Here is a 24,872-nt window from a genome sequence, read left to right as displayed (position 1 = left end):
AACCCATTTTACTTCAAATAAAAAGACAGCTGGAAACACACTTCTTCTATTGATCAGTGGGAATGCACTTACAAAACATACAGTCTGAGAAATGGTAGGCAAGGGACAAGAGGGCAGGATGGCACATTGAAAATTTTATATATGGTCTAATGATTTTTTTCAACACAAGGAAGAACTACAAATTCACTTACATTGCAGGACTCCACAGTTTACCCAACTAAAATTACCTCATTCAAGAAAAAAAAAACCAAACCAGCATTTTAATTGAAAGCAAAAACATATGTCTGCAGGTTAAAGTCATGATCACTCACTTTTTCATGCTGTCTACAAGCATACAGCTTTCAACAAACTGGGAGGGAAAAAAGATGACCTCAATTCCACATTTTTTTTGTTCATTTCAGTGGTTAAGCCTTAAAAGATATCACCACCACCTTTGTCTTTCAGTAAATCAGTGCAAGACTGATAGATTAAATAAAAAAGCTAAGCTCTAGAAGTGCCTCCTGAATATGTAAATCTAACAGACTGCTCTCCAAAAACCACCATTCTCTTTCTCATTCCCCAAAATCACAAATAAATAAATGGATTAACATCCTCCTCCTGCCACCCCAAAGCTAAGAGAGTGTCTACGTAGCTTAAGGAACTACAAAGACATAACAGCATCCCCCTTCCTCTGTCTCTGAGGCTGCTTAATTTCCTCAGATCTTTTCCAGTGGAGGTGCACTGGAAGCAGGCTGCATCAACACACCTGTCCATTAGATTACTGCAAATCAATCTGTCACCTTATGCCTCAAGCAATTCATTATCTCAATTCTGCTATCACACAGGTCTGTACCCGCAGGGTAATTAGATAGTAGCATGGGCGGGGGGGGGGGAAGAAAAAGAAAAAAAGAAAGGTGAACACTTAGTCCCTATGAAGCAAGGCAACGTTCATTTCCTATCACTGGCAGATCACTACAACAGACCCTGCAGGCTATGGAAATTCTGCCTTAATACATCAAGCACAGAACAGCTATACCCCCCTTCCTGAACTTAAGAAGTCCTGAGTGTGCAAGTCCACTTATATTCTTAAACCATGCAAAAAAAATTAGCAACTTTAAAAGCACAGTTAAATGGTGAAATATATCAATACAGGAAACTACCAAATCAAGTGGGGAAAAAAAGGAAGAGGGGCCATTTACATGCACAAAGTGCATTACCATTATCACTGCTGACTCTCCCACACTGCCATAAAGATAGTTTAAACGTAAGAAAACCTCCTCACTCTCTCATTTATCAGACGTAGCTTATTATGTCTATTCTACCATTCCAAGCACTGCACTAAAGGATTAATTTTAAAGGCCAAAATTAATACAATGAAGTACACTCCTGTCAGAGTGCTAGGGGTGTTGCAAGGAGCAGGGTAGCAGACTGCTCTATCCCCAGGTGCAAAATATCATCTTCCAGGCTGTTTTTCTGAAACTCAGTTTTCATTCATCATCAAATGGCAGGCCTCACTTTGGAGACATTGGCCTGCCAAAACTTTAATAGCTTTGACATTTCCAGGATGCTTGCTTCCCCCTCACCTTATCCTCTACCGCTCACTAAAATAATTTGCTGCTAAACACCTGCAAATACTTACATGCAAATCCCTGTTACAGGCCTGCTGTGTAAGAAACAATTAAGCAGGGACTGAACTGACTTTCAGAGAGGCTGCACAGTCACCTGGCTTGCTTCTCGCCTTCCAGCCACAAAGGTACTAAGGCCAGGAGAAACAAACAAACAAAAAAAAAAACCCAAACAAACAAAAACAAACAGAAAAACCCAAACCAACAAAAAAAACCCAAACCAACAAAAAAAAAATCTGAACCACTAACTCACTCCCTGTTCCCCCACCTCTCCTATCACACACATCTTCCCTTATGGCTGGAGAGTCTCCATCAAGAGGGATTTTCCAAGAGAAGGTTCTTCAGCAATAGCTCAGATGTATAGTTGATACATAAAGACTCTCATTAGGATTTGGTAACTTCTGGTTACTTTCAGTCCTGTATTTGAGCCCTCTGTATGGAAGGCACAGGAGCTGAGGTCAACTTGACCTGCAAAGGTTCTACTTTTCTAGGCTTCACTTCCTTGTTGCTGGTCAGTCTTAGCCTACTGATCCACCGTAGCGCTAAAAAGGTCTGACATTTCTGAATGGTAAACAACAGGAATTGCTCCACATTGCTATTTCACTCAAGCAATTCATTTTAATTCTTAAACCATCAACATGAGGTAAATGAGTACCTTACTTAACATTTGGATAAACACTTCCAGCGTGATCTCCCCAACTTTACTCAATGACTCAGTGTCAGAATTAGGAATCAGACTACCCATGCAGTATTTTAGGTTGCACTTAAAGGGCAAAAGTGTGGCAAAGCTGTACGTATATCAATACATAGCATTTTTCATACCACAAGAACACAATGACAAACAGTAATGTGCAAGCTGTTTCAGTACTTTTTTTTTGTCCACTCAAAAAAAGAAAGCTGTAGATTTCTGACAAGTTTTGTGAAGCTGATGGATAAGGCACATTCAGCACTCGTTACTATGGTAGGAATTGTACATTCTCAATAGGTACTCAGTAAGCATCAGGAGATTCTTCCAGAGTGCGAATGAGTTAATCTGATTCTTCAAATGGCAGCCAGAAAAACACCACTAGAAATTCTCACTAGGAATAAAACAGAAGTCTAAGCCCTAAAATTAAATGCCTAACCAACCATTACACTTCTTGTAGTATGTTTAGTGACTTATTCTAGAATAATTTCCTTGTATTGCAAATGTTTGACCACATTTGGTTTTCCTTCGTTACACCTGTTCTGCAATTTTAGCACTGTTTGCTATTTTGGTTACCATCTCTGTTTTTGTTTTTGTTAAAGAGTATGTTTAGGAGACACACAAGTAATTATACTAATAATGTTTTACTTTTATAAGCCTCCCTGATCTCTCCAAAATACCACCTCATTCGCTGTCATTTTGGTCATTTCCAGAGAAGGAAAGTCAGACACAAAAGAGATGAAGAAACTCTCCATCAGCTTTGTCAGACGCAAAAGAAATTGCTGTATTCTTCCAATCTTCTGCACTATTATATCACTATCTCAGTGATATCACATCTTCTGCCAGTGATAGAGCTTATGGTCAAAGAGAGAGATAAGCCTGAGGGATGGACTCACGTGCCGCTCTGCAAGCAGCGCAGCCAGAGAAAGAACACACAACAGGGATCTTCTTCTATGTTCCAGCTATAAATATTTTCTGCATGACCAGGAAACAAGAGCAGGCCAAAGAAGGTAATGCTAACGGTAACGATATCCCAAAATATCCCAGTTGTTCAGTAAAACAAAGTGTGAACTGCAGAAAGGTACTTTGGATTAAGTCAGAGATTGCAAGGAACACTGATTAAACCACTTGTGGCCATTGCCTTCTCTAAATAATCATTCCCTGTGGCACATGCACATCTATGCCGAAATGAAATGAATTGTTCTAATTTAACTTATGGAAAACTCTTGGCAATGCAGCACTGATTCGTGAGCACCTGTACTTCTAACAAATTAAAAGACTAATTAAGCCTTCCAATAAACATTGAAAGTAATCAATTTAATTACAACAAACAAAAAACCCCTTTTGGCTATACAGGATGAAAAACCCACTACTTCCAATACTTCAGAGGTTCTATTTCACAGCTTCAAAGTCATCAAAAATCTCATTAGTTTCAGCAAAAGCCCCACTTGGCCTTCTACACAATAAACTTGACTAACTAAGTGCAGCAGTTTCTTTTAAAAATTAGCCAGCTTAAGACATCTGTAATCAGTCATGGTGTTGAGCAGTATGCAGAAGTTTCCTATCAAACATCACATAAGATAGACCCAAAGTCTCGGTCGTACAGCTACAGCCCTTGTGCTTGTGGCTCTCACCACTGTCTCATTTCATACCTAGTAAAATGTAAACACTGCTATTACAAATGTAATGACTACCACCAGGCACTCCTCAATACAAAAAATAATATACTGTTTAACATGTAAACAGCATTCCAAAAAAAAAAAAAAAAGGATTTCAAATTACATAAAATGCTGTAATTATCACCTAATCCTAGGCTTGGAAACGAGACACTCGCTTGAAGCACAACTCCTTTAAAGCTCAGGAGACCATCCCGACTTGGAGGATCACGGCTCTGGAGCCTGAGCCATCCAGCCTGCGCCCTGGGCCAGCACCAATGCCAAAAGCTGTTTCTGACCTGGACAGTTGTCAGAAGACACACAAAGATGCTGAACCTCGATCCTCCACATAAGGATCATTTATCTAAGAAAAGCACCAGCAAACAGCTAGAGATTTTGATGTTTCTGTAAGACAGGTGGCAGTTTTAGCCAGTAATGGCAAACCACTGCCAACAGTTAGAAGCTGGGCATTGGGAGAGACTTGGGTCGGTACCAAAGACAACACCATTTATCACAGACACCAAACAGATGCGCAGCAGCCTCTGCAGGGGCTGGCAGCAGACGGCGACCCGAGGAGCCGAGCGCGGGAGTAGCTCGCCGCTGCCGGACGCACCTCGGCCCCGCACCGGGGGTTCCCCCTGCCTGACAAGCCCGCAGGTTTAAGTAACTTTCCAGCAGAGAAACGCGTGCCTTGCCGCTAAGCTGCCTGGCATGGAGAGACCCAGCCTGGCTACAGAGATACGGGAGCGCCTTCCTGGCCCCTCGGCCGGACCCTGCCTGCGGACGGCGCGGCCCCTGGCCCGCCGCCGCCGTCCTGCCCTCCCCGCGGCGGCGCTCCGCCACCTTTGCCCTCCCCCGTAACAGGAGCCCTTGAACGCACTCCCAGCGGGCGGCGTTCCCGATCCCTTTCGCCTGCCCTGGCCCCCGCCCGGCCCGCACCGCCAGGGCCAGGCATGCAGGCCCCGGGGGGCGCTGCGGCCCGCCGCCAGGAATAACGCCCCTCTCCACCCTAACGCGCCCCGGGGACGAGAGCGCGGCCCCCCACGCCCGGTGGCCGCTGGCCCCACAGCCGCCGCCTCTCCTCAGCCCCCGCCGCAGAGGTACGGCGGCCCGCCGAGGGGCCTCCCTCCCCACTGCCGGACCTCCTCCGCCCCGCCAGGAACAAAGCCCCGCGCCGCCGCATCGGCCGGGCGCGCTCCCACTCCTGTGGCTCCCGACGGCCGCCCAACTTTACCTCGCTTCCCCGGCTCCGCGGCAGAGCAGGGCGGCTCGGCTGGAGAGCGGGAGCAGCGATCCCCCTCCCCCAGCGCCGCACACACTTGTTTTTATTTCCTACGGTCCCTCCCGCCGGCGAGAAACCTCCAGCGCCTCGATCAAGGCTGAGGAGGAGGCGGGGAAGAGGCGCGTAGTACCGCTCCCGCCTGGGGGGGGGGAGGGGGGCCGCGGGGCAGCCCCGCCGGGCCGTGCCCCGCTGCGCCGACACCAGTCCCCGCCTCGGCTCGGCTACCTGGCGCGATCCCCCCGCGCTCCCGGGACAGGCCTGACCCCGGCTCGGGAGGCTCGTCACTTGGGGGCGGGAGGGGGTGTCTCCGGGCCGAGGGGAGCGCCGCCACCCCGTAGGGCCCTGCAAGGCTGGGCTCTCCCAGCCTGTGTCCCGGCGGCTTTGAGCTTCGGTGCAAGGCTGGGAGCCGCAGCTCTTGGGACACGAGAACTTACCTCTCTCCGGGGCGGCCAGCCATGGCTGCCGGCAGAGGAGTGAGCTTAACAGCCCTAGGCAGCCACGTGCAAAGCGGCCACAGTTACGAGGCCAAAACGAGCTGGGTGCTGAGAGGCCTGCACCAGCCTAAGTTTCTCAGTACAGCATCTGAGGTGCCAGGATGGTCCCCAAAATCACAGCTCAGCCGCTGCCTAAGGCCATAGATTCCCTGTATACACATGTTCATGCAAGTACAGTTCTTTACTGTGCTGACATTTATGCTATTTACACACCAAGAATTACCTCTCCCTTGAGGTAGCTCAAGAAAGGGCAGCTCCGCACCTGGCGTTCCTGCAGGATCCACAAACCAGGCACTGTCCTCTGTACGTGCTGGATCACAAGCTGCTGCCACTTGCAGAATGGGGTAACTTGCATGACATAAACAGCCAAAGACCAGGGCAGGAAGGAAATAGAGGAACTACTGTCCTTTTGCTCAGCATTTCAGAAAGCAGAGGTCTCATCCCAGATGCAAGAAATGAGAGTTCAGGACCTTCCTATGGTGAAGAATTTTATCCCCAAAGTTATCCTGAAACTTAGCTGAAACAGGCATAACCTGAGGCTCATTCCTTGCATTAAAAAAATAAAAATCAAACATTCACTAAAGCAAAGTGGAATTTAATTAATAGGATTGAGATGCCTAACCCAGATCATGCTATCAGCTGACAGCTGGTGCCTCACCTGAGAGGTGGATGCATATCATTAGAGACAAAGGAAAGGATTTGAACATCCCTCTTATTACTAGGACCCCATGTAAATGGGGTGTCCATACCGACATGACCTCTTTGTAGCTTGATCCAGAAACAAGCTCATGGAAGTGAATCCTGAGCAGGAATAGATACCTTACTCTATTACTCTTGGAGGCAAGATTTACAGCCAGCCCATTCTAGCACTAGGCATTTCCCCCTGGCTGATAGGCAATACAGTGGTTAATATTTGCAAATCCTTTGCATTGAGGAGGAATTCTTCTCCCAAGAAACAGAGATCTCTAGAGATCCCAGAGCTGGGCTTCAAAGTTCAAATCTAAGTCTGTTCTTTGCAATGCTTCATATTATGGGAACAGGCAGACAGGTGACCAAATGGAAGGCAATGACATTCAAATACAGATACATTACTTACTGAGAGAGAGCAATATAATGAACACTGAGCAAACAGAAGACAAACTAGGTCCCAGACATGCTTAGTGTCTCACTGTGCTGTATTACTAGGAAAGCTCCCGCATATTTAGAAGCCAGACATAATCAAAATCCTTTATTCATTATCACATCTTAAATCTCTTCTCTCCCTTTGTGCCAAGCAGAGAAAGAGAACATGTGTTACAAACCTTTCAGACATGTGCATCTCGCTGTTCTCTGAGACACAGTTTCTCTTAAACTTCCTGCTGGATCAATGCCATCTGCATGACCCCACTGTATGGCTCATATTTAAATAATACCTAATGTGTCCCTAAATCAAGCCAAGAGACTCTGGGAACGGGATCAAGTTCTTAATCAGCAGTGCACAGGTGCACACAATCAGCACCTTCAAAGCCTCACAGCATTTGGTGTTTTTCTTAAAGCCCCATCACATGGATCACATGATTACCTGAAAATTTCACCAACAAAAAAAGAATTACAATCAGCTTCTAGCTTTCAAGCAAAAGTTTCAAAACTTGAATCCCATGAAAGGAGGCAGAAATTATTATATTTTAAAAAATTTAAACAATCATGTGATTTAGCACTCTGACACATGATTTTGAAATGCTTGTACTTTGGCAATACTTCATATATATGCAGATACCAGGTCGCAGATGCACGTATTTTTACACATAAATGACACTAGCCAAAGAAGAAAATTATTTATTTTTGCATATCACCTGCAATACAATATGAAGACTCAATGTCAGGAAGTTCAGTATGTAGGGTTGCTGCCACAGTGTTAGCTTAGCATAACTGCATGTTCTTTACATTTTATAACACATGGCTTTGACAAACAATATCTTCTTATATGTTTACATCCCTAATTATCACCTCTATATTCTGAATTCCTCCTCTCCTCGCTTTTCCTAGGAATGGGGAAGAATAGGAAGGGAGAGAGAAAATCTGTGTCTGCATTTTAAAGAGCTTTAAATGTATTTGAACTTGCCTAGAAGTGTAGTCAATGACCAAGTTAAACATTCATCTCAGATACACACTTGCTGAATCAAGGAATCTGCTGTGTGAAGGGAGTTGCTACGGTAATCTGCTAATCAAAATAGTCTCGCTTTCTACTTTAATGACACCACAAACACTTTTAAAAATTCCAAAGAATGGAGTAAGAGGAGTTATGGTAGTGACTCATACCTTTTACACGCTGGAGGTCACTTGCCCCTGATTTTGCACAGTGTTTTATTCTTACTGGTTTCTACAGAAGCACCCAAATTTGAGTAATGTATCAAGTAAACAAATAAAGCTTTTAAATCGGAATGAAAAGGGACTGCTTAATTAGATCATCACTGAGCTGAAACTAACCATCCACATTTGTCAGCAGCCAAGAACTTGAAGAGCAAGTTACACAGAAATCAGGGCACAGAAAAACGGTTTTCAGTCCTATTTACCTGTTGCTATTTTGCTTAAATAACACAAATCCAAACCAAAACAGTATTCTTTCATGTGCATAAAATATATAGTGTGATGATATATGCTATGTTTATAACCACTCATAAGGCATACAGATACACATCACGTTTCTGTCAAGAGTACTTGACAGATACCAAGTTTCCCTTGAGCAAGGCTCCTAAAACTTGGTACACTCTTTCAAAGCAGGCCACTTAATACAAATTTGTAATCTGACTTCAGTGTCAGAGATCACAAAATAATAGTTTCTTTGGAGCTACTTAAAGCTATGTAACATAAACAGTAGCATAAGAATTCACAGTGTTTCATAAATGTCTCCCCAGCAGCTCTGTATTCTGGCATGAACAACCACCACTAAATCCCAGTCTGTACTACAGGCTCACTACTCTTCATGCAACACTTATTTTGCTGCAATACGATTTTACCTTTCATTGGTAAGGCCTCTTCCCAAGATAACAAAGACAGGCAGTAAAGTTTTACCTTTCTGCTAGAGTATTTTATAATGGAAGAGTTGTAAAATAAGTAAAGTACGTTAGAGAAAAAACAATATAAAAAACCCTCCAGATGGTAATATAAGAGAATATTCAATTGATCAGCCCTGATTTTCTTAAATCTGATCTAAAGCAAAACAATTGGTTCCCTCAGGAGAAGAGAAAATGGTTCATGGATTAGTCTGCTAATACAAAAATAAATTATAATCAGTACCTCAGAGTACTGCCAAAATGTGCATTAGTTTCCCACATAAGCAGTTTACCAAGTTCTCTTTCAGCGGCACTTTGCATCTGCAAGTTAGGCAATTCCCGGAACCTACTGTTCTGTTTTGGAGAAGATTGCTAGGAAACTATCTTACTCACATGATAGCTTAATCTTAACAAAAGACAGTAAGAAACAATTTCAAACTTAGCCTGAACTTCAGATCTTAAAATTATTTCCATAAGCAGTCAGTGCAAAAAAAAAAAGCACAAATTAACAATGCTTACATTTTTATTTGGAACAAGAAAAAAGCAGAGTTCTCTGGTAACTAGGTTTTATTGTTTTCTTTCATTTTCAATAAAACAAATCCTTATAGCTGCAGTGCTGTACAAGTAATAATCATTCATGTACTGTTTAGAGAACTGCCCCTGCATATGTCAACTTTGGGCACTAAGCCACAATTTCATATATTTTCAAGCTACCACACTAACTGACCATATTTAACCCCATGTTCTATGTTCTAGGAATCAACCCACACAACCTATTTTCCATCATTGACTTACCGGTATGGAACATGATATCTGTGGTGGTGTAAAAAAGCTCACGTTAAGTCTGCTGACTGATCAAACACACCAGTGGTTGTGTTACAGGTGCAGCAATGAAACATCAATCTACATTAACCTTCTGAAACGTTCAATTGGTACAAAACCAAAAAAGAAATACAAAATCTCTCTAAACCATATGAATAACTTCAGTCCATACCTACAGCGTACTGCAGAAAAATCTACCGTTAATCTGATTTTCATTTGGTACTCTGATTCTTTATGAAGAATGGACAAGAATCTTGCACAGTATTTACAACATTTTCTCCTTGTACTAATTTACCACATTTTCCTAATAAATGATTGCATTTTTGCAGGTTATCAGCTTGCAAGGCAGAAGTAAGGGTATGTCTACATCGCCCACTACAGGATAGTATAGGCATGCTGAAAATAACCATAAAAAGGACTATGCAGTTTTAAGGTAGACTCATTTATATTATGATAAAATGAGCACTGTATGTGTAATTATTCATGTCATCCAATACTTAATGCCCTGTGATATAACAAAAAACGCCTGGTACTTAACATTATCCAATAAACATTTTGCTATTCTCCAGTTTCCTAGAACTGTTCCTCCTTTTTGTTTTTCTTGAAAGAACAAAAAAGCATTAAGAAACTTGTTGGAAACACTGGAATTGGCAAGTTTAAAAGTGAAATTGTGAAGGCTGCAGAAAAGCTTCTGATGCATTGTATAACTGATGCTTTGTATAACATATACTAGCACTACTATAGTCCAGAAAAAACTCCCAACTCCAGAAGATGCTTTCAACACAAGTCTGTTTGTACTGAGTGAGGGAAGTCAAGTGTTACTTGATACAGAGAAAACTGGTAGGAAAGAGAACTAAATGAAAAGTAAAACAGTTGCGGCTTTTTACTCTTCTCAGAACTCAATCAGTTCCTCTCATAGGACTTGGACAGAAGTTGCACACACAGGGATCGGTTGCACAATTCTTCAACTCTTGTGATGAGAGGCAACGATGAATCAAATGCCATGTATCATATACTCAGTGCAACGTGACTGGAAATTTAGTGCAGAGCATACAAGAATTGCTGCAACTGGCTACACAAAGTTCAAGAAAACAGAGAACCAAGAGCATGATGTTGTAACACACCTTATCAAACCTCAGTGCATTGCTCCTTGTGTACTCTAAGCACTGGCAACTGCCTTTTTTTTTTGTGGCACAGGAGCTTCAAAATGATATATTCCTCCTCCTCCACCTCCCTTCTTCACACAGTGAAACAGGGCCCAACTCAGAATGATGTGTAGAGGACTTTTTACTTTTGAGATAAGAGCTCTGAGACAGAATCTGCTGTACATGTTGTGTGCCTATGAACATTACTATGTATATACACTAATTATTAGTGGAGATGGGTGGATTTCCTTAAACCAAATAAGAAAGCAAGCTTTCTCCAAGCCTGTGCATAGCATCCTACCTCCCAGTTATGGCCCAGTAATATCAGTTACCAATTATCAGTGAAGCCATACAATACCTTGTAGATGAGTAGCCACAAGTTTACATGTCCATTTAGACCCTTCACGGACTGCAGGTTAGCCACCTCTGTTTTCTAGAATACAGAGCCAGAGATTTGGGTTTTCAGACATTAATTTGAAAATAAGATTCTTTAGATAAGGGTAGAAAGAGCCATACTCTTTAAATACTATAAACAGGAAATTTATTTAACCAAGGGTTTCCTTATAATTACCCCTTCTTAAGCTTAGTATGCTATATCTCTGTAATATGTAAAACCAATGGTTGTGCCCCAAGGAGCCTAAATCTTTGTCCAGTGACTCCACTATTGCCTGGCTCCTTTTTACAGCCCTACATACCATCTCCAGTTTAAGGACGTTTCCTCAGCTTTCATTATAATGTCAGCTGTACAAAAGCATTAAGGATTTGAATGGCTCATCTATCATTCACTTAGATTATAGGGCTGGTAGTTACTCTCCTCAGGGAATATGATGTCTTCTTTCTAATTCACAATGACACGATTCAAAGAAGAGGTCCCAAAGAGTGGAACCTAACCTGTAAATGTACATTATGAAAGGGAGATGCAACAAGACCAATTTTTTTATAAAATATCTTCCTGTGAGTTGACAGATGTTTGCCTCCAGGGTCCAGGCACCAAATCCTGTTTGAAACTCCTGTATCCTTTCACCTCCACACTCCACAGTTTATAAATCAAAATAGTCCTTTCCTCCCCACTTTGAATCAGATGGGGGAAGGGGAAGACAGCAATTTCAAGTCTGGTGTGGGCTTATGTTGTCCATTGACTTCAGGAGAGTTGCAGTAACATAACTCTAGTCACCATGAATTAGGAAAGTATCTCCAATTAGCTATAACAAAATAGAACAGAGGAACAGCGTTACTCTGTGTGAACAAGAAACACAAATAAGCCTGTTGTATCTTCCCAGGACTTCCATTCAACTCTGCAAGACAAACCAGAACTATGAGAGTTGAATGAGAAGGAAGAAAAGTTTTAGCATAGCAGCAATTATAAAGCACAGGGGATCACATTAGCTACTTGTGCAATACCAAATCTCAGCATAGTACCAGCAAAGAAAAATTGAGGATAGAAAACAAAAAATTCTCTCATTGAAATCTGTTGTAGGGATGGAGGATGTTTTAACAATTTCACTACATCTTTGGTACTCATATAGTCTTATTGTACTCAGCAAAGACAATAAACCACCTTCTTACAATTCAGCATCCCCAGTAGAAGTTTCTGAAAAGTTGCTTTCTGCCTACCTGTTAGATTATGCCACTCTTACACAAGTAGAGACAAAGATGTTATTTATAGTAAGTGGCAGGAAGCACTGGCATGAGCTGTTTCTAGGTCCATTCAGGCACCTGGGAAAGCCTTTAACTTCTTGGGCAGAGCTTGGGAACCACTAATTGGTGCTACCCTAAACTTTTGGCCCACTTATGCTGACACAGCTTCCTAGCGCAGACTTACTTTGCACTGGGCTAAAGGGTCTCTTCTGCCACTACAGCCGTCTCGCCTATTCAAACAACATGAGCCACACACAGAGAATTACTTTTCTGCCAGGAGGCCTCCATCTCCACTGAGGCTTTGTCAGCAGTGCTCCATCAGTTTAGAAAAGGGGATTTTCCCTAAAAGGACTTCCAGTTGACATGGCTGTGCCAGTCCAACTTCACAACTTTACAATGCAGAGCAAGACAAAATTCTGAGACTAACTCCCCGTTCATCCATAATAACCTTCATTTTAATTCCTTTTCTTTGCCATCTGTTTTGTAAGCCTGGAGAGTTCACATTTTCAAGCTTTTACCTAGAACCAGGAACTTTCCTCATAATAAAGAAAACTGAGATTAATGTATTATTTACTTACCTTCAGAACATGGACTTTATAAAAACACCAAACTATTGCAAGACTCACGATAAAATGAACAGTACAGCTAAGCACATCAACTTTCTCAAAGCTACAGACAGAACAAGATGTTGCCTAGAACTACAGAAAGTTGCTATGGGCAAGGCATATCTACTTGTTTGCCTATGTCAGCAAAATTCATACAGAATAGTCAGATTTATAGACTGCCGGATCTTCCTGATCTCACAGTATTCCAAAAGCAGCACCACTGAAATGAGCTAGGTACAGTGCTTTTCTCTCTTCAGTACAGAGAAGAGAACTAAGCCTAAAATAAGGGACGTTATCTCACACTCAAATTTCTTGTGCAATAAGGGAATTTCTCTTTCAAGCTCTATCAAGCTTATGGCTATTTTGGATCATTCCTATGCCTACTGCAATAGCAGACAAATGTACAGTGGTAGCCTAACTGCATGACTCAGATTTTTGTGACTGCTTTTTCCAAGGCTTTTCCCCTTCTCTTCTAACACCACAGCAATGCTTAACGCGTTTAGTGGAGGAGAGAGCGTCTAGAAAAGGAAACTTGGTGGGCTTCTAAGGTTCTATTTTAAACAGCCCCCATAAAAAGGTACAAAACTCAAAACAACTTGAAACACACCAAAGGCTGCGTTTTGAGATCACAGTGTTGTGTTTGTAACTTCACAGAACATCTGAAGCCAAGTTATCAGGCCACCGTGATGCATGCTAGGAGTAAGTTACAATATGAGCAGCAACCATGTCTTAAGATATGTTAGTTAGCACCTTAACAAACTTCAAGAGGACTTTTCAGTCACATTCGGATAACTTATCTGAGTGAACATAACTAAGAAAGCATAATTCTTTGGCTCACCAGAAGAGAGCCTCTTACTAGTGGCTCAGCAACAAGGCAACTGTTGACCTTTAACAATTTATTCATATTTCTGCCTGGGGATAAATTGTGGGTATATATTTATACACACACACACACACAGACACACACTTATAATCCTTGTACCATTTAACCAGATTACACAAAAAATGTTCCCCAAGGGAAACAAGATAAAACCACAACATTTATTGTTTGCAAATGTGGCCACAGAAACCTCAAGTGTGCACACCATGCAGCTTTAACTCTTGTGCCCTGAGGAATTCTACTAACTACTGCTCTGTAATTTATAGGTATAGGAGTGGAGGGGAGATCTCATGTTCACCATTTGGTACTGATATCTCTGAAACTAAATTCAAGTAAAGAAAGGGAATGCCCTTGTCCAAAGGAAGGCTACTTTATTTTCCTTGGTTTAGATCCCAGGGCCAGGTTTAATCAGCAGTGCAAGTGCAAGTACCCTACTACTGTTCTGCCCAGGTACTTCCAACAGCTGAGGTTACTAAATAGAGAGGTTACTTCTACAATCAGAGGCTCAGCCCATTCAACCTCGTTTGACCATTTTGGTGAAATTTCAGCATTTTGATGAAATAGCTGAAATGCCAAAAATGCTAAATAAGCACCATTTCAGTTTGGGTTTTCAAAAATCACTCAAACCAGACACCTGTTCAGTCAGAGCTGTATTAAGGTCACAGCTTATTTTGCATAGATCACAGAACAGTACTGATCAGATAACAGCATTTGCTTACAGCTAATCTCTAGCTGCATTAGAAGGGGGGGGGGGGGGCGGGAAATGGGGGACAGTTTATCACAACACCAGTGACTTGAGGTAGAATTAAATCCATGTCTTTTTTCTTTCATCCAAAGCATTGGGCCATTTTTCGGTGAGTAATCACTGAAAGTGATACACAGTGAAGTAGCCTGACTTTACAACTACATACAACAATTTTTCCTAGCATAATATTAACCCATGCCCAGGTCTTGTAAGCCCCATCCTGTCAGCCACTGCCTTCTCCATACAAAGAGTAAGAGGAACTTCTCTACGTATTCATTTTAGGATTAAAATACTTCCCAAAATTTTGGAGATAGGAATTTTTGTCCCTTTTTCAGAACATCCTTGATATGGATACAGAAATCAGGGAGTCATGTAAATAACTACTTTGGAGCGACTAATTGATCAATTTTGAAGAGTGCTATGGTTTGAAATAAGGTTTACCCAACAGCAACTCTTTCATTTCTAGTGGAATTCCCTGTTACACTTTTTGTCCTTTCCACCATAAATACTCTTCAGGATCAATACTGGTCCTTATTTCTTCTGTATTTACTATGTTTCCTTTCTTTATGGCACCTTTTTATTACCTTCAGCTTTGATCACCACATATGTAGTTGCTATTAGAGCTGATGTATACGGTGCCTGCTTTACTTTTGCTGGTGTCCACCTTTTTGTCAATTATGAATGCGCCCATCCTTTAGGTGAACAGCACAGTTCATCCTAACTGGGATCCACTCCTAGCTTCCTCCTGCCCTGCAAGGCCAGTAGCCCTCTGAACCTGGGGTGCCTTTCTGCTACCAGAGCATTTGCACATGAACTCTGGGTAGCACATAAAGCAGAATTACATTAGTGTCTATCTATTTATTTTGTTTTTACATCTGCCCTTTTACTTAGCTCAAGCCTTTGTATTTCCATAAATGCCTGTATCTGCACAGTCATTTTAAATCACCCCCCTTTGCTAAGTTTGTAATTTTCTTCTCTTCATTCCCTTTTTACCACTATCTCCAGATTATCAGATTTCATATTTAATTCAGGTTTATTTAAATTCATATTTAATGTCAATTAACTTTGATTTTAGCAATAAGGCTAACTCCTGTTTAGTCTGGTTTTTTTGTAGATAAATAATACCTTACAAAAACCAGTGTTTAGAGGAAAGAATCTAGCAAAAGTATCTAACTAACTAACAGATTAGAAACTTCCCTGAATACTAACATCTTTCTTCAGTACAAGTCTTTAAAACGGTTTAAATAATTTGCACACACTTTGATGACATTTTGGTCTTGAAGTATTTATGCCACCTCTCTTTGGACTTCAGCATCCACAGTGCTGGAGGCAGACACCTATAACACTGCCAGAGGATCTGGTGTCCCACAGATAGTTTGTGACACCTTCTTCTGCAGCTCCATAGGCAGCTATTAAATGTATGCGACTTGTGTACCTTAAGATACACCACTGCATGTCTTAAACCACCTACTTTCACTCAGCTCATGCTACAGCCTCACATACACCATGCTCCCTTTCATTTCAATTACCAGGGAAAGACATATTCAAGACAAATGTGCCTAGTGCTTCACTGTGCTATAGGACAACCAAATCGCTGTGACAAAAGACTGAGAGGAAGGAAAAGAATTTAAAATTACACAGGAAGATAAAACATCAATCACTTTTCTTATTCTATTCACACAAATATCTTTCTCACCAAGAAAACTTGGAGATATAAGTAACAAAATAAAGAAAGGAGTACCAACTAGTAATTAAAAAAAAAACATATTTGCAACATGGATTTAGCCACTGACATCTGGAATGCACCATGAGCCTGACTCATGTGTCTCAGTTGATTACATGGGAAACCATTGGCAAAATACCAGTAACTGTAATATGAAGGACACAATCAACAGTGTATTGTGTCAAAGCGTTCACTTAGTACAGTGGAAATGCAGATAATTATGGCTGAGACTTGAGAAAAGAATCCTCTTGAAAAGATTAATTGCAATGACTCTGGCCCTTCTCTTGCAGTAAGGCCATTCAGATGTTTAACCAAATCATCCTCATTTCTGAGGCTTTACTGAACATTTTGATGCGAGAGTTTTCAACTCCTGTCTCAAGCTTGCCAGTCAACAGCTTTCTTCTACCTGAGGGACAGATGAGTCAAATGCCACCTGCCTCAAAAGGTGAATCTTTTACTGTCTCTAATAATCAGCTAGAACAGTTAAAATCAGAGTAAAATTACTTGAAATTTTATAGTGGGATAAAGATTCCACTAGCACTTTTGCCTGTAACCTGGATATCATTTACAAAAAATGTTTAACAGTAATAAAGGTTTAATTATCATGAAAGAGGATGTAAATGTGTTGACTTTATATATACTCCTCTTAAGAAGTAGCTCTCAGTGGCATCAGAACTGCCTGAGGTTTTTAAACATGCCTATTATAGAGCATCCTCATGCAAGTTTGCCAGATTTTTCTGACTCAGCTTTGGCTGGAGTTGTTCATTTATTCCCAGAAGCCTTCCAGCTTACTATAAAACATGTGCTTGTTTAATGCTTGTGACAAGCTGAAAGTTCACAGCAAGCTGTAGTGTGAGAGGTAGCAGATCCTAAACATCTAACTGCAAGAAAGCAGGCCGTGGTGGCCTTGCACAATGCATTCGTCTTTTTTTCTTTTATTTTTAGCTTGGTTTCATAACTGTTACTTGTGAGTACAAAAATCACCTTGCTTTAGATCTCTGTCTTCAGTGTCTTCTCTAGCAGTTTTTAAACTCAGCAACTTCAATCCTGGATAGTTCCTTCAGGTTTCCTGAAAACAGGAGTTAGCTGGAGGATGCAAACTATACTAATGCCTCCATCAAAAGAATACCATCATGAGAGCACATCCTTGCTCATCAAAGAGTCCACTCAGGAGACTGACCTCAAGACACTAAAGCACAGGAAAACAGATTTAATTAACTTTGCTGCTTATAGAAATCTTTGTTTTAAATGCACTTACTACTCTTTCCTCCTGTCCCAAACCAAAGGACATTCACTTAATTGCCTCTCCACAGCCCAAACCACAGCAAAGAAACACAAGCTTCAGCATCTAGAGCACAAGAGAGAAAAACAGTGTTTGCCAGAGCTGAATTCAAATTTAACGTTGTCCTTGGGTGCTAAGAGGGACACACATCCACGGAACAGTTCTGCCTTTCACAAACCTGCCAAAACTTTGGCCTCTGCCTCCCCCCTCCCTCCTGCCAGTTGCCCTGTACCATGGCAAGGCTCCATTAATCACCCCATTCCTGGTCAACAAGGGCTCCTTCCCCCTCACTACCTCTCTCTCTGGAGGCATGATGGTAAACTGGGTGAAAACCTGGGACAATATCTTTAAGACAGCTGAAGTCCTCTGATTGAGCTCTGTGCTAGTGAAAATTCTCCCATTCTCTTTTTCTTCATGTTCTAAGCAGAAGTTAGCATTAAACAGTAACCTTTGAGGGAAATCTCACCACCTATGTTTGTGTGTTGTGTTGACCAAGACCTGCATCAAATTACAAATACACCTGAGGGAAGAGAAGCTTTTCTGTCTCTCGTTCATTTCCTCTGGATTACAAAAATACTATAACATTTGAGACAAGATTCTCTCTGTCAGTGATGAACATGCCATCTCTAATGTTTTGCTGCTCCTTTTTAGTGCCAGGGGAATCAAGGACCAGTGAAACTCACAGAGAGCTACAAAACGAACCACAGTAGAGATGTACAGAAACCAGCAGATGGAGACTAACTTGTTTAGGGTCACAATGGTCGTGGTAGCCCAAGGGAGGGGATGGAAAGGGCCCTGGGATTAATGGCAGTGTGCAACAGCTCCTTCAGACTGCAGAATAGAGGCTTCAAAAATGTCACACTTACTGTATAACAGAGTCAGTCTGACAGCTGACACAACTTATTTTATGGAGATATCTTGCTCACAAGTTAAAAATCAGCAGGAAAGCAAGCTGGAAGGAATAATAAAGCAGGCATGTAATGCTGAATATCTCTCTGCTTGCAAGCCACTCAGAGTCACTTCCCCTGTCTTTCAGCAGTGCTGCAGTACAGCTTGAAATGGCTCAGAGCTTGACAAAAATGAAAGTCAAGCTCTTTGGCATGTGGCACCTGACCCAGGGAGACCTCTCTCCCCAAAGCAGCCAGCTTTCATCACACATGAAGAAAAGAACACTTGGTATAACCAAAAGCAGGGTATATTACAAGATCTATGATTACCACAAATGTTTCTGTTTCTGGAAGCATTTATAAAATTTCTGTTCAGGTTGCGGTCTGATAGATCCCAGACTTTCTCTTTTAAGCATTTCCATTTCAGCAGAGAAATCGTCAAGTTAAATAAATATATGCTTTTCAGGTTACAAATTTGTTTAGGATAGCTACACGTCACAGAGGAGCTATTTAAAGGCCTAAGGAAAAGATATTTGCATTTGTTCTTGGCGGTGAGTTTGGGTTTTGGTTTTGCTTTCCTTTGGGTTCTTTGCGTGGGCATCCTCAATATTGCCACTTCCCAATTTACATAACCATTATCTTAAATATAGGTGGTTTGTATAGGATTGTGTTATGTTTTTATTCTTTTATTTTGGTTACAATAAATAAAACAATACACGGTCACCCTGAAAAATAAGGATAAAAAGGAATGTAAAAGCATATACAGGGAAACAAGAGGCAGTGATGGTTAATTAGGGATGGAGTAATAATGAAAGGAGATCAAGTCACAAGCTGTTCATGGTAACCACTATGAAACCATGTAAACATGTAAATACTGGAACACAACTAAAAAGACAGCCGGCTTAATTAGTCCTAGAATGAGAGGAGCTGGCTTTTTTATGTTTAAAAAAAAAAAATACACGCTTCCTCCTGAAACTTCAAAATACTTCCCAGAAATGAGGCCGTGCCTGGGAATTGCCTATGGAGCGGGAGGATTGCAGTGCCCTCCCGTGGCCGCAGCGCCCGCTCTCCGCAGGCTTGTCGGCCAGGGAGGGGGCTCCTGCCCGGGCTTTTCAGAGCCTCTCCTCTTTCCACCTCCGCTACAACAGCAGGTGACAGCTGATACGCTAACCCTGCAAAAACCGCCTGCTCTCTTCTAAAGGCGCACGTTGGTCAGAGTTCCTAATAACTAATAATTAATAATAACTAATAATTGATCGATTTTTACTCCCTCCAGGATCAGGTCAGAGTGTTGGCACCTGACAGATTCTCATACAACGAGCTGACGCTGTTCTGAGCAACAAAAACCACTGCCACAGCTTCAGTCAGCATGAGGGTGCTGACTGTGCAGATGGGACACAGGATGAGGGCTACGAGAGCATGCTGCAGGAGTGTCCAGAGAAATAGTCACACAAAGCTTCAATACGGAGGGTCCAGCACACATGCATGCATTTCACTTTTTACAGACTTCTTAATAAAAATCGCCAAACATAGGCCTGGAATCATACAGGAAACATAGAAAAGGCTTTTGGCTAATCTGTGTCAGGATGTCTGCTAGGCTGTACTGTGCTAATTTCATTTGTGCGGTTCAGTCTTCAGAGATGTAGCGAGGAATATGAGACATTTAATCCCGAGGCCACATATTCCAGTAAGTATTCTTCTTTCCTATGTAAAATTTTGTTTGCCTACTTAATCCTTTCATTTCCCATGGAAATATTCTATATCCTTCTACTTTTTTGGTGTTTTAATCTTTCACATACACACAGTAACCACTCTGCTTTTTGGTCTTAGCACAGCCAAGGCAAACATCACCATATACTTCTGGCTTTCCAAGTAAGAAGGTACACAGAGTCAATTGAACCTAAACCCTGCGATGGTCCTAAGGGCCCAAGACTGCTTGCAGCATTTTAGCAAATTTATTTATACTCAGATATTTTCTAGTGGGTCCCTAACTCAGAGGCTCAAGACTTTTTCAGGAAAGCAAAAAGAAAAGTTCCTAATACTCTACTTTGAAACAACAGGGACTGAGAAACACCTGCACTTATAGACACACATTTAAACATGGCAGTAGTGCGTGTGTGCGTGAAAATTCTTCATTTCTCCCCTCAAAAACAAATAGCAATGTTTTTTCCATAAGTATCCCAGATTAATGCAACTGAATTCAAAGCAATGCTTTCCCCTTCTCAACTGGAAGACAAGCCCATAGCTTTCAGTGCTGCTAGAGAAGTAATTAGAAGTCAGATGACAAAGAAACATATTAAGATCCCTTACTGCACACTGAATAACAGTAACTAAGGTTTATATTCTCAGTCATGGGAATTGAAATTTTGGGAGATCATAATTGCAAGTGTGGAGACTGGGACAGCTTATTAACACAATTAAGTTTCTTACGTAATCACAACTTTTTCTTTTTCTTTTTTTTTTGTAATCTCCATTCTAAGGTGCTGTGCTCAGAGACCTTTCCTATACTTATATTTATACCCTCACAATTTGGCAATATCTCTAAAAAGCTATTAGAGTTGATTCTGAGTGATATACAAAGCACACACACAAACCAAACACTGTTATATTTTTCACACACAGGTGAAAATAAAGTATAAGTGTCAAGCTAGATTATTTTGACCTAAACAATTTTTTCTTCCCACCAGCAAGGTTGCTGACCTACAGTTCCATCCTGATCCTACAAGAATGCCAAGATCTCTTCTCTCTAAGAAAGCCACATCTTTTACAGTTTTTAAAACAAAAATATCCAACTCTAATACAGTAAGTAGAAATCATTTTACCAAACTTTAGCCAGCTAAAAGTTGGCCTTCAAGTTTAAACTGTCTGAGCTCCCTCTGTAGTCAGCAAACAGAAGTAGCCAATCTTAACATGGGTTGAATAAATCATCTTCTGGGATACTTAAGTAGGAAGCCTAGATTCTTAATGGTCTAGATGCATAACTTTGATACATATTAATGTAAGCCAATACATACATATTACAGAAATTTATGCGGCTTGTGGTAAGTTACTTCTTCTTGGTTTTTCATCTTTTGCTCCCTCTCCCTGTCTCTTCCCCAACCCATCTCCAATTTCCTCAGCTATTTTTATGTTTCACTTCTTGTCTTTTCTCTGCAGTTCTTGCTTTCATATCCAACTTCCAGTCCTTCCTGTTCCAAGATCTCCTTTGCTCTCTCCCTTCCTTTTTGAATCTCCACATACAAATCATTCACTCCCTGCCTCCTACTTCGAAGTACCCGCTACTCTACCCTCTCTATTCCTCTATCCCAGTTGCTTAAGGTTTAAGGTCAAGAGAGTGATCAAGCAGCAGCTTTGTTACACAGATGGGGTAGGAAGAAAGCAGAGGGAACAGTAGTATCTGTTAAAGATCAGTTTCTCCTTCTGTTGAGAGCCAAGAAGAGACTCAGGACTGAGCCTGCTTGCACAGCTACCAATCAGTAATTTAATCAGTAAAATCTCTTGCTTGACAAAATGGTGATCCTTCACCAAATCTAATGTAGTTGCAATTAAAGAAGACATGTGGCTTTGGATGTGTTAAGTTTGTTCTCAAATTCCTCATGCCAAAAGACCCTGAGTAAACATAAAACGTCTGCTTCTCTGGCATCTTTAGTTGTATAAACCTTGTTTACATAAATCTTGCATGGCTGGGTGGACCAGCAATCAAAATTGTGCATTTCAGGAGGGCACCAGATATCAGCTTGCAGGCAGATCAGGAAGTCAGGAATAAGATACTCTTCCTGTAGTAACTCACAGAATACAGTTACAACAGCTGAAAAGGAAGGAAATGATTAAATATTTTTTTCACTAAAAACCCAAGTCTGCTGGAGCAGGATGTAATTTTAAAGCAAAAAAAAAAGTTATAATAAAAATTAGTTAGAAATGGAACAGAATTTGTTTATTCCTTCTGGTTTATGAATATATTGTAGTTCAGGGTCCTTCCCCCCCACACACTTCCCTCAATACAAATTAAACTCTTAAAACAGGAACAGCCAACCTTTGGGTAAATGGTCACAGCTTCAGTGAAACTTTTCTCAGGATCTCCAGAACCAGTTTCAGAGGGATATCTTCTACCTTCCCATAGCAACTCATTTGTATATCACAACAAGCAATCCCATAGTAAACAGTGTGTGCATTGCAAGGGGGGAGAGAAAGGCTGAACAGGAGGAAGAAGGCGGCAATATGGGACTCATTTTCCTTTATTTTTCTCTGACAAAACTGTCGTGGCCAGGTGTTAGACCTAATTAAAGCATACAGAAGACTTTCATATTTGTTTCCATGGCTATTTGCCTTCACCTACCGCTACCACAGGGTTTGGTTAGGGCAGACTACATCACATACAAACGGTGAAGAACCAATACAGTCTTCAGTGGCCCTATACCAGTGTAACTCTGATGTTCCCTTTTCTTCTTTTGGTAATTAGCCTTAATTATGATAGATTAATCACGAGCTGAAGTGTTGGAAAACATATTGTGGAGCTCTTCTTAGGATTCATTTGCCTTCATCCACTTCTCCACAAGCCAGTCTTTCTCAGACTTCATTTGCTCTGTTTTCACATGGTGCTTTCTAGTACAACTAGACGGATGGCCATTGAACTGGCTCTCAACCCACCAACCCACCCACTATGTCTATCTGGAATTTGAGCAGGGAAGGGGAGCAAATAAATGAAAAATATAATTTCCGTATCACATAGCGAGAGGCCACAGCATATATAAGAGAGTCCTAGGTGCAAGTGTGCATGGTAATTCCAAATGGCCCCATGTGGCCATGTTTGGTTGCAGGGCTTCCCACTCTGTCCTAGTGCTGGACCCATGCTGGCCAGAATCGCTGGCTGCTGCTACTACCACACCCCCTTGGTTTCATAAGAAAAGGACAACGTTCTCAACCCACACCTCCTTCCCAGCACTGGAAAACTTTCACCACCAGCAATGCATGTTGCAAACAGATACCACAGCTATTCAGGAAGATCCAGATCAGTAACAGTGGTAACAATCAGAAGGGCAAGGACCAATAATAGAGAGGCCTTTCCTAATGAAAGGTCTGGGGTTGATGTTCTGGCTCCAGTAACCCAAGCAGAGATTTGCTACCCTGGGGGAGTCAGGATTTCCCTCCCTTGATCTTTGTACTTGTCTTCTAGATAGTTTTGACAGGGCTAAAAAGTAAAATAATTCTCATCTTGAAAATTATTTTTGCACCTTGATAAACACCTGTCCTTTCAGATGGTCATAACACTAGGAAAATGTGTGCCACATGCACTGAGGCAGAAAAAGCCAGGGGGAAAAAGCCAGAGCACTTCTTTGCTGACATTGATTATTCAGCTCCCAAGGACAGTGTTTCAGGAACATACAATAAATGCAGTAAACGCCACCAAACTGCTGCACCAAATTTTTCCTTAAGTCTCTCAGAAAGCAAGACATTATGTTGCCTTTTGCACTTTTTGCAATTGACAGCACCATATTGTCTCAAAAGCCTGAACTCTCTTCCTGGTTAGAGCACTACAGCTAAACCCAGTTAGCCTCATGCTGTCTGTACAGAATGAAAATATGTCCCTGTGAACTTACTTCTGGATGCACTCTGCCAGTTATGTTTGCAACCTATGATTTTTGCTACATCCTGAGAGTTTTATGTATCTGATGCTGCAATTACCAACTTTTTCTTCCTCTTGCACTTCAATCTGAGGTCTCAGATGTCATGCATTTGGCTCAGAAGAAGACTCTCTCTACAGCAAGGCTTCCGTTTTTCCCACACTCTGCACAGTATTCAACTGTGAGAACTAGGCTCGCAAGTATTCCACAGCTCACGATGTTATGTCCCAGTTAAACATTTTCGTATGTGATTTAAAAGAAAAACAAAACAGGTTATAATCTCATATGTAGATTTGTACTTTGTCCTAATGTCATCTGCTTCTCTTGTGTAGGTTTTTGCATTACATCTTTCCAGTCAATAAAAAGAGGTCAGTCAGTGGAAGTCAGAATAAGTGTGCCTCAAAATATACATAGTCCAGCAGCCCATGAGACTATATTATCATAAATACTTTGAGGTGCTCTTCCAATATCATGGCCAAGACGCACAGTTACACTGGGTACAGTATTTTTCTCAATCCTCCAGTCTCTGTGTGCCTCTGAGGAATGTACAGCATGACTTCAGCCAAAGGAAGGAAGCTCCCTCTTAGGCAAAAAGGTCCTGTAAGAATTTCTAACCCATGTAAGCAAAGACCATACCCCAGAGTCATTCCACTAGTGATTTAGACACTACCAGATCTATTTGATCTAGCCACTGCTAACACTGGACATACTGCAAAAACTGTGAAGGAAACACTCAGTGAGTCCAGACCTCTCCAGCAGCAAGGCAGCCTTT

General features: G+C 41.5%; 1 protein-coding gene across 5 annotated transcripts in view; it reads right to left on the bottom strand.

The window, feature by feature from the left end:
• TNS3 (tensin 3) overlaps positions 1–24,872 on the bottom strand; it is a 237,686-nt gene that overhangs the window by 197,954 nt on the left and 14,860 nt on the right. For 2 of the 5 annotated variants that reach the window (XM_050892618.1, XM_050892619.1), the window contains exon 1: positions 5,179–5,287. The exons of the other annotated variants lie outside the window; for them this stretch is intronic. The gene's annotated coding sequence lies outside the window, so the exon portion shown is untranslated. Of the gene's footprint in view, positions 1–5,178; positions 5,288–24,872 lie in introns of those variants that run through there. 5 annotated transcript variants of the gene reach the window in all.

The sequence above is a fragment of the Gymnogyps californianus genome, chromosome 2, assembly GCF_018139145.2.
Source record: "Gymnogyps californianus isolate 813 chromosome 2, ASM1813914v2, whole genome shotgun sequence".
Taxonomy (NCBI): Eukaryota; Metazoa; Chordata; class Aves; order Accipitriformes; family Cathartidae; genus Gymnogyps; species Gymnogyps californianus.
Note: the sequence above shows the minus strand (reverse complement) of the source record. Positions and strands in the feature narration are given on the sequence as shown.